The 12,689-nt window shown below is 35.3% G+C and overlaps 1 long non-coding RNA gene across 1 annotated transcript; it reads left to right on the top strand.

Moving 5' to 3' along the window:
• The first annotated feature begins 286 nt into the window (after window positions 1-286).
• LOC140682516 (uncharacterized) lies at window positions 287-9,755 on the top strand. The gene is made up of 3 exons (XR_012054353.1): window positions 287-463; window positions 3,070-3,143; window positions 9,626-9,755. It is a non-coding gene; the product is annotated as an uncharacterized lncRNA (long non-coding RNA).
• The last annotated feature ends 2,934 nt before the right edge of the window (window positions 9,756-12,689 follow it).

Here is a 12,689-nt window from a genome sequence, read left to right as displayed (position 1 = left end):
AAACCTGGTTTACTTTCAGACATTTGTATTATGCTGCTGCAGGATTCTAAAGGAGCAAGGTTGAAATGTCTGTAAGACATACCCATTATACAGGGCATTTGACTCTACAGTAATACACTATTACAAATAATTGCAACTTCTATCCACCGTGGAGTTAGTTCAGTAATTGTTGTATTGGGCACAAGTTTCTAAGACTCCAAGGGGCTTTCCCAAGTAATGTTTAGTCAAATCCTGAATCTGAAATATCAAAACTGTCCTCTGGGCATGCCTCCCTTTTTTTAGGTATCCTGGAAGATCCATCTTACTTATGGAAATGTCTACTGTGTGCTTTCAAACCAGTGTTCTAAAAGACTTTGTTTCATTCCATTATCCATATTTTGATTGTTTTGACAGGAAACAAAGAACTTTGTGGGAAGGAAGGCTAAGAAATAATCACGGACTTTGAAAATGCTAAGAATGAATGGTAAAACATGCTTTCTCTCAATCTTTGTTTCATATTTTAATCTCTTCAACGCCTCATGTGATTGAAATTATTATTTTTTTTAATAGCAGTGTGTCTTGTAGCTTATACAGAATTTTAAAAACATTTTAAGCATCAATTGTGGTTTTCACACACTAATCCTTCCATCAAACATATCCTTTTCCATAAGTTATGTCATATTCATCACTTCCGAAATAAAGTCTGAAGGAATGTGCTTGACATACGCCATATGTTTGTTTTTTCAATGTCTTCCCATAGGGAAGGATGAGTACAGTGGAATATTTTTCTTCTCATGTTATTTAATTAGACACATACAAACTATTCTGAACATCTGTAGCAGAAAGAACAAATAAATTTTTCCCTGATATAAATTTGTAAATTCTAGACTTGTAAAAGTCTATTTTACATTATTCAGTGCCCAGTCTTTCCCTGTGTGAGCTGTGTTTCCTGTATGGGTGAGATGTCTTGCTGTTGTCAGTTACAAAGCTGGTGACCATAGCACACTTCAGAATTATGGGTTCCCTTTCTTCAGTTTATACCATTTTAATATATAGATAGATAACTATTTGTATTTCTTTACAATAGATAGAATCAACAGCAAAGTTCCAAATGTGCCTTTCAAAACATAACCTCCATGAACTGCAAGAATTTGAACTGTCTGTTTCTGCAGCATTCAGTCTACACTTTAATCTTCAAAAAAGGCATAGAAACATAGTTCTTTTAAGAGCCAAGTATCACACTGTTCAGAAAAGGATTCCCAAATTAAAAAATAAAATTTAAACAAGCTTTGGTTACCTGCTTCTCTTTAGTTAAAGTCAATAATTTCTTTCCCCAAGTAACCAAACACTAGATACCTACGTTTTATTTTATTAGGTGGAAAATATCACTCATCCAAGTAACATTTTCTCAGTGGTTTTATCTTACCATTCTGTTTCTTCATCAATTTCAGGGACTGATCCTCAAGCTAAATATTAAAAAGAAAACCCTGAGTATTTTATGAAAGGTTGTGACAGGAAGTTTAAATAAGGAAATACAGAAACTTAGCATTTGAGAATCCACCAGCTAGAATTAGTCCATTTCTTCAAACAGCTTTCTTTTTTTCTATCCTCATACTTAGACTCAGCCTGCAGTGGAAATCAAGGAATTCTCATAGCTGACAAATTTGTTTCCACTGCTGCCTGTGGGCAGAAAATGGCTTGGAATTAGACACATCGTTGAAATAGGCTAGCATCCTTCCATGCCGCATGCCCAAAGGGTTATGTGAACAAAAGCAGAGAATTGTAAAAATTGTTTCTATGAGAATAGGCTTCATGACATTAGGCTTAGTTTGGTCTCCATCTTCCTTTGAATTTTTTGTCTCTTGTTTTGATTTATTGCACTTTTACTTCTTCATCACTAGAAACTGCTTTTACTTTCTTTATGTCAGCACTGTTGTGCCTGGTTAATGGTTGGTCTCAAGCATTGAACATATTTTCACTTATAGCTAAAACTAATTTTCAATTTTATCTTTCCAGTCCTTTCTCAGAATAGTAATTTTTAGTCTAATCTCTAGATCTGTAGTCCTACAAAAATTAATATTAAATATGTATAGACTTAAATTTATTTTAGATCCACATCTCCACTAGAAAAATGCTAGGCAGCACAGAAAAAAGTATTTCTAAAACCACAGCTTTGATTACTTTAGATTTGCATTTATTCACATAACTACCTTATTCATCCTGTTTGCTGAACTTGTATAGTCATCTCTCTCCCTGCTATGCCACTTAACCTGATCAAGTTTACTATAACCTGGACTTACCAGTTTACCTTTACTACTCTCATTTTCCATCTGCTTTGATTTGTTGCCAAAAATCATCTCTTTATATCATTGCAATTAAGCAACTGCTATTTAATTCAACTACTTTTCTTTGTTTAAGCAATTGATTGACAATATTAGACACCAGAAATTAGCTCCTACTTTGTTTTTAATAATTATTCTCTGTTCCTGACATTTTCTGATTGTAGTCTGACTGCTGCGAATTATTTACTGTGCAAGGAGATTATTTTCTTTGCTGTCTGCTTTATAGGAAAATAGGATGAGTGATATAGTGAATGTTATCTGGCATCAAAGGTGGGTTCTTATAAATGTATACCTGTGTATAAACACATGAAGGAAGGTTGATGAGAAGAAACCAGGCTCTTTTCAGTGGTGCCCAGAGACGAGACCAGAGGAAATGCAGCACATAACACCTCTCTCTTTGGAGATTCTCAAAAGCCATCTGACTCAACATGGTCTTGTGCAACCAGCTCTGGGTAGTCCTGCTTGAATCAGCTGACCTCCAGAAGTCACTTCCAACATCAATGCTTTCGTGACCACATGATCAACAGATATTAATTAATCCTGTAGACCCCCTCAAACACAGGACTTTCATGAGCAAACTTTCTCCCTTCCCTAAAGCTTATAATTCTTCCCTGTAAAAAAATAATGTTCTCTAATCACATCTCATTTCCAGTATATTTTTCACCTTATGTTGAATTTTCTGTCTGACTTGTTTGAAATACTTCAGAAATATTCATAAAAATATTGGTTTTTCTCCTTTTTTTTATAGCATAAAACTCAGGCTGCGGGAGCTCAAGTGGAGCACAGAGAATGTGACAAGAATTATTCACCTTTTTATGCACAGTCAGTATTTCAGATATCAAATTATGTTCCCTTTCTACCTAATTCTCTTTCCCCTTTGGCCCACTGGACTTTGTTGCTTGAAGGTCTGTGCTTTAAATGCCTTCTTTCCTGACAATGAAATAATACAGATTGCATTGAATATTATAAAATGTGATATTCAGCAAATTGCATTTTAATAGTTTGAAGGAAAGTAATGTAATTTCTCAGCATTCCAAGGCTGTCAAGAAAAAAAGGACAAATTAGTGTAATTTACCTACAGCAATGGTAGAAAGTTACCTTTGATTTAAATATGCTTTGAGAAGTTTTCGTTTATGATGCCAAACACCACAGTGCAAATAGAATACAAATGAAACCAGGAACATTTTTTTTTTCTGTGTCTGACGGACAAGAACACTCTTGATAAATTCCAAAGAAGAGTCTTATAAAAAGTGGTGATAGTCAGTTTGTTCATTGGTAATAATCTTGCATTATGTTTGACATTTTCTGATTGCGATTTGTCAGTAGTTAGTTATTAATGGGAGGAAACTTCAGTCAAAAATTTATGTTAATACAGCAGCAAAGAGAGGTACTATTGGCAGAACCTGACAAAACAGGACAAAATTACTAATTGTCCTACTAAACTGTTATTTAAAGTGAAATGATTTTTTCATTGAATTAATGTATAACCATAAGATTCAAACAGTGAATTTTTGCTCATTGTTTTTGCTTGCACACAGTGTGCTCCAAAACAGCACTGAAATATATGACAAAATTAAATTATGAAAGCATATCAATGTTTTTTCATACTCTTAATATTTACCATTTGAAATTGTTCTCCCTCAGGTTGTATACAAATATGCAAACTTTAGTATCTGCATGTGATAAATTTAAAATATTTTCTTTAATTGATGAAATAGAACATCATAAAATAAAATCCTGTGATGTATGGTGATGACAAAATATTATGCCATTAGTCATTTAACACAACTGTCATATTCAAACTTAGAAAAAATAATGCCAGGCACCACATGAGGGATACTTTATCAAACCTTTACAAAGGTTAAAATGTTTATAATATTTTAAAAATGAAGAGGCTCTCTGACCTAGAAAGGGGCAGATAATCTTCACTGGAGGTGTTATGGGAAGATATAACAGTCACATTCTTTCTGTATTGCACCCTGGCAGAATTTTAGAATGCTGTTGGCCAGTTTTCTGCACACTAACTCCTTCCTAGCAGGATTATTTTGAATACTTAAAGCCTCTGAGCAGCTTCAAAAAGGTTTTTATTTTATCTTACATTAGTCCTTGCTGCTATTCTTTTTCTCCTATCCAACTCCATCAATAAAAAAGTGGTCTGATGGTAAAGCATAGACGTGTTCAATCTTCAGCTGCTGACATCCTTGGTGTTTGCAAATCCAGTCTGGTAAGAAATGGGTGATTTTCAGCAAATGAAGAGTGACACTTTCTTTTCACTTGCTCTTTGCTATAGCATGAAGCACTTGTTTTCATTCCTAGTTTTATCCTTTAGCCATCAAAATTGTCAGTTCAACATTATCAGCTAATGGAAAAACAATTTTCTGCAATTTATCTCTGAGTGATGTTTTCTTGTTCATCAAAAGATTGTACAGGCAATGTTTGGGCACAAAGATAGCCTGCAAGTATAACAGCTATGGGTAAATGATTGAAACCCTTTCTTGAAAATTTGTATTATGAAAATGTTTCTTTCAGCAAATGACTGGGTACAAAAGTATCTAGGAATTTTGCTATGTCTTCCACTCAAAAAAATTAGTTGAAGCTCTCTCAAAAAAACCCTGAAAATTACCAACTCCCTTATTTGATGGTACTATGCCTTCTAATGGTCTGAATATGTACCTTTTCCCATTCTTTCCTTCACTAAACCTATCTTTCCCTCTTTTAGTAAGAAACAACAACCTTTATGTCACATTAAATGCCCCTCAAAAAACCTGAATATTTTCCCAAGAATTCTTTCAAACAACTGACACCCAACTCTCAGGAACTTTCAGTACAGTCTTGGTTTACCCTGCTTCTGTTCAATGGAAAAAATAGCATTGCCTGTCCAAAAAGACAAGAAAAGATAAAAGCTTCATTTCAGGCAATATTTGGAGAAAGGCTCCTGCATCAACATTAGTATCCAAAGGAAAATAGACAAAATCATAATATTCTGTTTCTCTTTTGACATATATTTTTCATGGCTTAGCTGCAGATTTAGGTGTGCATTTGACTGATTGACATTAGCTATCTGCAGAAGCAGGAAGAAAGATAGTGAATTGTTCTGAAACAAAGTTTGTAAAGGCCAAGCTCCTTCTGATCTTAAAACTATTAAACATGTGCCAAGACCTGGGTTACCTAGTTCTCCTTTACTTTCATGCCAGTCTGGTTTCAAAAAGTTAGTGAAAGTGGCTCCTTTTGCCAGAGTGAAGCAGGAACCTTTGAAAATATAAGACTGATAAAAGATGCAGATGTCACAACACACACAAGACTTCCAAGATACTGGAATGCTTTTAGGCCAAAAATTCCTATGAGTAAAAGGGCATTGTCCACAGGATCAGATCTTATCTGTTCTCAAGACTCACGAGTCTAAGTGAAGTATTTTTAAAGCAATTTTCTGCTGATAGTAAAGATTTCAGATCAGAATACATATTTATGCAGCTCATGAATGAGTAGCATACAGTTATGGCAAACTAGAAGCTTCTTTAAAAATGAATAAACATCGTTTTTAGGGTGTTCTACCTGCTTACTAGGTTGCAGAGCACAGACACACTGAAATATGGGTTTGAGGGTAAAAAGGAGGAGCAACTGTAGAATCAAATCCATTACTCTAAATTCCACTTTAAATGTGGAATTTAAAAAAAAATGTTACTAAGGAAGAAGCACTAAGGAAATGTTACTAAGGAAGAGGCACTAAGGAAGAAGCATATGCAAGCTCCCTGTTGCTTTTAATATATTCTCTCTTAGTATCAACTGCAAGAACCCATGGCATGCTGAGATTCTGCTGCCTCTCCTTCTCCAAGAATTTTCCCCTAACAATTTCATCTTTATGCCAGACAGGTTAACCTAGCACAATTTGTATCTTAATGGGGCACAATACTGCTCCTAGCCTAAAAAAACAAAACCAAAACCAAACAAACAAACAAAAACAAAAAAAATACCCAAAAACCCCCAAAACCACAAGCAAACAAAACTAAAACCAAACAAAAAAAAAAAAAAAAGGAAAAGAGTGCAGTCCCAATTTCTTATATGAGCAGATTTCAATAACAGCCTTAATCAAAAGATCATCCATCTCATATGCTGGAAGAGTCCTTCCTATGGACATGGAGAGTAACTTTGTCTTCCTTTGGATGACTGTGCACTGAAGTACTGTGTTCCTACTGCTAAGCAAGAGCTTCAAAACAATCAATGAAAACTAATCAAGTGAGAGGATGCCTGCAGTCCTGCATGCTGAAGTCACCAGAATTTGTAAATCACAGGCAGAAACAAAGCTTTGTTTTTAACACGTAACAAAGAATGTGGAAAGTGTCTTTTGAGACACTGTTATGTGATTGCTAAAAATCTCTCTGAAGACTAAGGAAGGAGGGAGAGGCAGAAAATTAACAACTAATTTTTGGTATTCAACTCCATAAAAGTTTATCATATGGTTTGGCTACATAGTTTGCAACATCTAAAATTATCTTTTAAATCTGTGGAGATTAATTTTGATAAAGCTTATATGACATACCAAAGTGGGGAAAGGCCAAGAAAGGAAAAGAGAAAAGGAAATAAGTTTTGAGATGGAATACAGATCTGTCCAAACCAGAAGAACTTAATGAAAAGCAGAGATAATGAAATACTGAGGGCATCGTGATGACTGAGAACTCTTAGAGTAGCTAGTTGATGCTAGAAAGTTAATAGTATGATATTGTTATGTGTCAATACATGTCTGTAAGGAAGCAGAACACAGGGTTGTGGTGAAGAAACCTTTTATGTTTTTGGCGCACTGGGGAAAATGGGCCATAGTTAATCTGTTTCTCTGTACACACAAGTTTGTAAAGGTAACCAGCTGAGCTGGTAGACATTTAATGAAGGCTTTCTGCAGAGGAAAAAGGGTGCAGGTTGTGGAAAAGTCCTTAAGTCATACAAACCACAGAAAAAGTCTTGAAACGATACACAGGCACCATAGAGCCGCACATAAAATTTTGATAAAAGTAAAAGAGAGGAAAAGACAGACATGCTTTTTAGCAGACAGTATTCCCTTGTAATTGCAAAATCAACAATCTCAAAATTGTTAACCACAGGTCTCTGTGGTTCTGCAGAAGCTGGGACTCTACACTCAAGCTTAAAGAATATTTCAGAGTGGTCCAGAAAAAGAAACAGAAGGAAGAAGCTAGATCTGGAGGCTCAAGTTTAAGATTTCCTCTTTTCTGTTTTTATCTTTAAATACTGTTCAGAAAAATTCTGCAAAACCTAGCTTTCTGAACAACCTGCTCTCCATCTGACATTCAATCTAGAGGTATACCCTGAATGTTCAGGAGAATATAGAATGGTTCTGGGAAATAAGTTTATTTTGGCATTTATAGTTTTTTATTTTTAAAAGCAAAAATTTTTTTATTGCATTTGGTATGAAATAACATAGGAAATGGAAACACTTAAAAAAAATATAGGAAATGCTTTCCTGCCTTCCAGTTGGTGTGTCTATAATTAATCAATTGATATTAAAGCTGAGATCCAGGCAAATTTATGTCAAGCTGAGCATGATATTCCAAGGGTGCAAAATGAGCACAGCAGAAAAGATTCTCTCACAGCTATGAGCACTAACTGATGGAAGATGGTCAGTTGCAAATTTTTTTAAGGTGTCCAGCAGGTAGGATGTTCATATTTTCTCTTCCCATTCAACATATACACAGAAAACATATTGATAATTTCTAATAGGAAAAAAAAAGCTAAAAAAAAAAAGCGCCTGCTTTTTCTTATTTTCTTTCCGTACTTGTTCTTTGTACAGAGATAACTGCGAGAATAAAAAAGTATAAATCTCTTTTTAATTTTTGTATGAGACAGCAAGACAGCAAATGACTCCCATTTGCTGCAAAAATGACAGCACTGTGGGCCGAATGGACTCCAACACAATATTGATTAGGACTATTATAGCCCATAAAAGAATAAATGGGACAGCAATTTCAAAAATGCTCATGGAGTTTATGCGATAGAAAGAGAAAGACAAATTATTTGACATAGAAACAGTCAAAGCAACTGGCATTGCAGATTAAAATTATGGATATTAATATGGATATGATATAGCCAAGGAAACTGTGAAAAAGATATTTGCAAATAATTTCACTTAGTTAATTTATTCTTTTATAAGCATTTATGTGAGAATTAATAAATACATTTAAAAGCACTGCTAAAGAAATTTGAATATTCACAACCAAATATGTTTAGAGGTTCTCTCTGAACAGCTGAAATATTCCCAGCTTCTCCAGAGCTATGTGAACACTAATGTCGTCTCTTTTCATGAGCACTTCATCCTACAAATAATGTAAAAATCATCAGAAATATTACAATGCTTCCTGAATTGCCTCAGCTTCTTCTCTTCTAAAAAATGTGGTTGTTGTTCAGAGAGCTGGGGCTTACATGGTGCTGCTCCTCTGCTCCATCCTCAGGAGTGTCCTTCCCAGGATGGTTGGGCCACCCAGCCTTGACTCCAGCCTGGGCTAAAGGGACCGCTGGGCTCAGGCAGGAGGCAACAGTAGGTTGGAAGCACACAACACTTTGTTCCAGGAGCCCAGAGCAGTAAGTGGTCAGTTGTACAAGCTCTGGCTCAGGTCTTTTTCCAGCAGGAGGTTGAACTTCCAGCTCAGAAGTTGAAGTTGCCTACAAGATGGTTCCAGTTAAATCCAGTGTCAGAAAGCAGACCTGCTTAGAATGTGAGGCAGGATATTTCTTGCAGAACAGGCACCAGTAATATCATCCAGACTGTTTCTTACTGTTTCATTGAACTCTTACCTTATTTGCATCAGCATTTTGAAAACTGTTTTCTGTTACAGACTTTTTCATTTCTACATAGAACATATGTAATCAGAGGCTGTAAATTACTTTTCTGTTCTTTCTGGTGGTTCTGTGCCACTCTGCTTTGGATATCGATGCAAACTACAGCTGCATCACTCATTCACACTTTTCCTCAAGAATTCCCTACAAGAAGGTAGCATTGCCACTATGAAGAACTTTGCACCATCTGAGATCAGTAGCTTATATATTTTTGTTCAGTAGCGTTAAGGTGTGATAAGGCTTGAACAAAGAAAATGAATAGCTGTTCCACTTTAACAAAAGTCTCAGCATTGTTTATTGCTCTGTAATTATTATTTCAACCATTTCCAGCACACTACTAATTCTCTGAAGTAGTATGGAAGCTTGCATGTAACAAAATACTGTATTCATTAAGAGCATAGTAGATTTTGTCCATTAAGAATGTACTCTCCCGTGTAACCATCAGCACTTGTCCTGCTTCATAGGTGTAAATTATTGGAGATGATTGGAGCATGAGCTGTTGCTGTTCATCATCCCACAGAGCACAGTTTGGCTCTGTTTTCACCAAGACTACTGTAGAAAATAAATAAACAAACAAACAAACAAATAAATAAATAAATAAATAAATAAATGTTCTGATCACATCTTTTCTTTCCATGAAATGGAATAGAATTTCAAGCTACATACTACTTTTGATTTTAAAACAATGTTGGTGTTAGCTTCTTTTTCTTCAAGTCAATACAACTCACACAATATAGTCAGCTAAGAACTGAAGATACAATCCAAGAAGCACTGGACTTTGTACCCTCTTAGATATCAGATAAAAATCAATAGCATTTGGAATTAAAAACACAAGCATTTGTCCATTTAGGAATGGACAGTCAGTAAAGAACAAACTGGGGGTTGCCTTACAGCTATAGCAAAGGTTTGCTGGACCTCTTTAGATTAGCTGAGACAACACTGCCGCTAAGCTCCTATTTTGTGGATACCCAGTGAGAGCAATTAGGTTCTTTGGATTGCAGCATGCAGAAATATATGCACACAGGTTTTGGACCCTTTTAAAAATAACAACCTTCTTGTACTGTTTCTTGAAAATTGTAACGGAAGATAAATATTGGCCCAGTAAGTGAGAGGAGTAATTTCAATTAATAAGGAGGTAGAAGCCATTCAAATGACACAGGATCTATTACAGGGGGATTTTAAAGCAATGCAATTAGGTATATCTATAGAGAGCTAACTATTGACGATATGGCTGAGACACAAAATCTACTCCATGGGTAGGCACAGAAGATCAAGGAGGTAGACCATGTTCTTTGCCTAAATTAAAATTTTGATAAATGCTCTAAAAGAAGCTACTTTTAGAGTAAAGACTGGCCATCCCACTCCAGAAAGGCATGTTAGCATCTCTGGGAGATAAACACGTGGAGTGCTGTGAGCATGGCAATTGCCTCTCCTTGCACGGTTTGGAGCATGCTGAAGAGTGACTGCAGCTGGGCTACAGGAGATGACAACGGGTTCAGCTAGTTTAGTTTTGGCACAGGGTTTTAGAGAAGAAGATGGGGATATGCAGTTCACAATCCCCCTTAGAGAGCTAGGCACAGTATTGCTGTGATGTGTCCTCTACCAGGATGGACACAATTACCACTTAAATCCTGCATGACTGTGAATTACCCTAAGCAGACTTCTGGTGATTATTTCAGCAACAGATTTGTTCCCTCCTGATCTTCCATAATTTGGTTGCATCTGAAGAATAGAGTTAAAAGTAACACTTAAGAGACTTTAAATTTGTGTTAACACTTCTTCAGGGCATTCATGATGCTTGTTGTACTTTTTGGAATGAGTAAACCAGAGTTGGAATCAACAGCTTTACAGCCAAGGTTCCAAGCAACCTAATCTGAATTTAAATTTGGACTAACCTTCAAAGCTAGTCTTGCTTTGAGTGTAGTTTGGATCAGATGGCCTCTAGAGGACCCTTCCAAAGTAAACTATTAATTATTTTAAATGCAGTTTCTGGGTGGTAAAAGGATTATAGTATTTTACTATACACTTTATATATCTTTAGTGTCAAATTTAGTAATTCCTGGCTCAGATAGAAAAGTTTCTGTGGTTAAGTAAGAACTGGCTGGGGAGCTACCTCAGACTTTTTGTAAATAGAGCAGACAGTCAAGTCCTAATAGACACTATTTTTTTTTCCTCACAGCTGTTATTCCAGGTATTAGATTTAATTGTAATTCATTAAAGTGTTAAAAAATATAAAACAAAAAATTTAATACTGTTATTTTTTCTAGTCCCTTGTATATTAAAAACTAGGTGGTAGTTCAATAATTGTTTCTCCCTCAAGGAAACACCTGCATTTCATCTGATGTCATAAATTTACTAGTTTTCCAGTTGCTCATGATAAATTCAGAGGGAATAGGGGGGGACGGGGGAAAAAATATTCTAAAGAATGTCTTTATAGCATGCAAAAAATAATTCTTATTATTTCATCATATAAATAAAAAGTTACATAAACTTTCTCTTTTTTCTTCTTTTTTTTTTTTTTGTATCTGATTGTCTTCAAGAAACATTTAATTTACTAATCCTTCCCATTATCCTCAGCATAAAGATGCCTTTCCTCTAATTCTGAACTTTTTAGAAAAAGTATGGACTTTGCTCTTTATCTCAAATGTAGGCAGACAACCTTTTTTTTTGTGAATTTAATCAAAAACCCTCTTTGACCCACTGAATTTCTCCTTGCTCTCATTGCTTCCTTACTAAATTGAATGGCTTTGTCTGGGCATGAGACTTATCTGCTCCTTTCCTTTCTCATGCCTAATCAATCACTGCCTGGTGTAAATGCTGAGAGTGGCACGTGTATCCATCATTCTGCTGGTGCTTAACTACATGGGCTCTGAGCTGCTGGAGGAAGAAAACAAGTGACATCTAAGTAATAAATATTTTATGGTCTTTGCCTTTGACAAATATTCATTACCTATACAACAGTTGGCTCTCTAGTTTATGGTGTATCCAACCTGGGGCCAGATCTGTTTTAGAGTGAAGTAGGGTAAAATTACTCTTTTGACAAAATTTAATTAAATGAATATTTGTGGTACAAGTGGGATGCAAGATATGATTATGAATTAAAATATTTTACTGATCAAATTAAAATCATAAGCAATTATCTCAATTTAACATGGTTCTGTTCTGCTCTTTGCATACCAGAAAAATAAAATGGTGCACCTCACGAAAAAACATTAAGATGTCCCTACTCTTTCATCATATATGCTTCCTTGGCCTGCCACATTCCACTCACTAGATTGCATGTATGTTGGATTTTACAAGAAATTTTCCCACCTTTTATAATTTTATCTCCTTTTCTATCACCTGGTAATAAAAAGAATATTCATAATCTGGACTGCAGAGTCAGTTCTTTCACAAACCTAATTTGAATGATTAAATTAGTGTGTGAATTTTGCCTGGAATAAGATTATAAGTACTAGGTCATCATATGTTATACATTTGCAATCACAGCTTCTTACTCAAATAAATTATTATATTCGTAAGCAATTC

This window comes from Taeniopygia guttata, chromosome 2 (assembly GCF_048771995.1).
Source record: "Taeniopygia guttata chromosome 2, bTaeGut7.mat, whole genome shotgun sequence".
Lineage (NCBI taxonomy): Eukaryota > Metazoa > Chordata > Aves > Passeriformes > Estrildidae > Taeniopygia > Taeniopygia guttata.
This window is presented reverse-complemented; position numbering and strand designations above follow the sequence as displayed.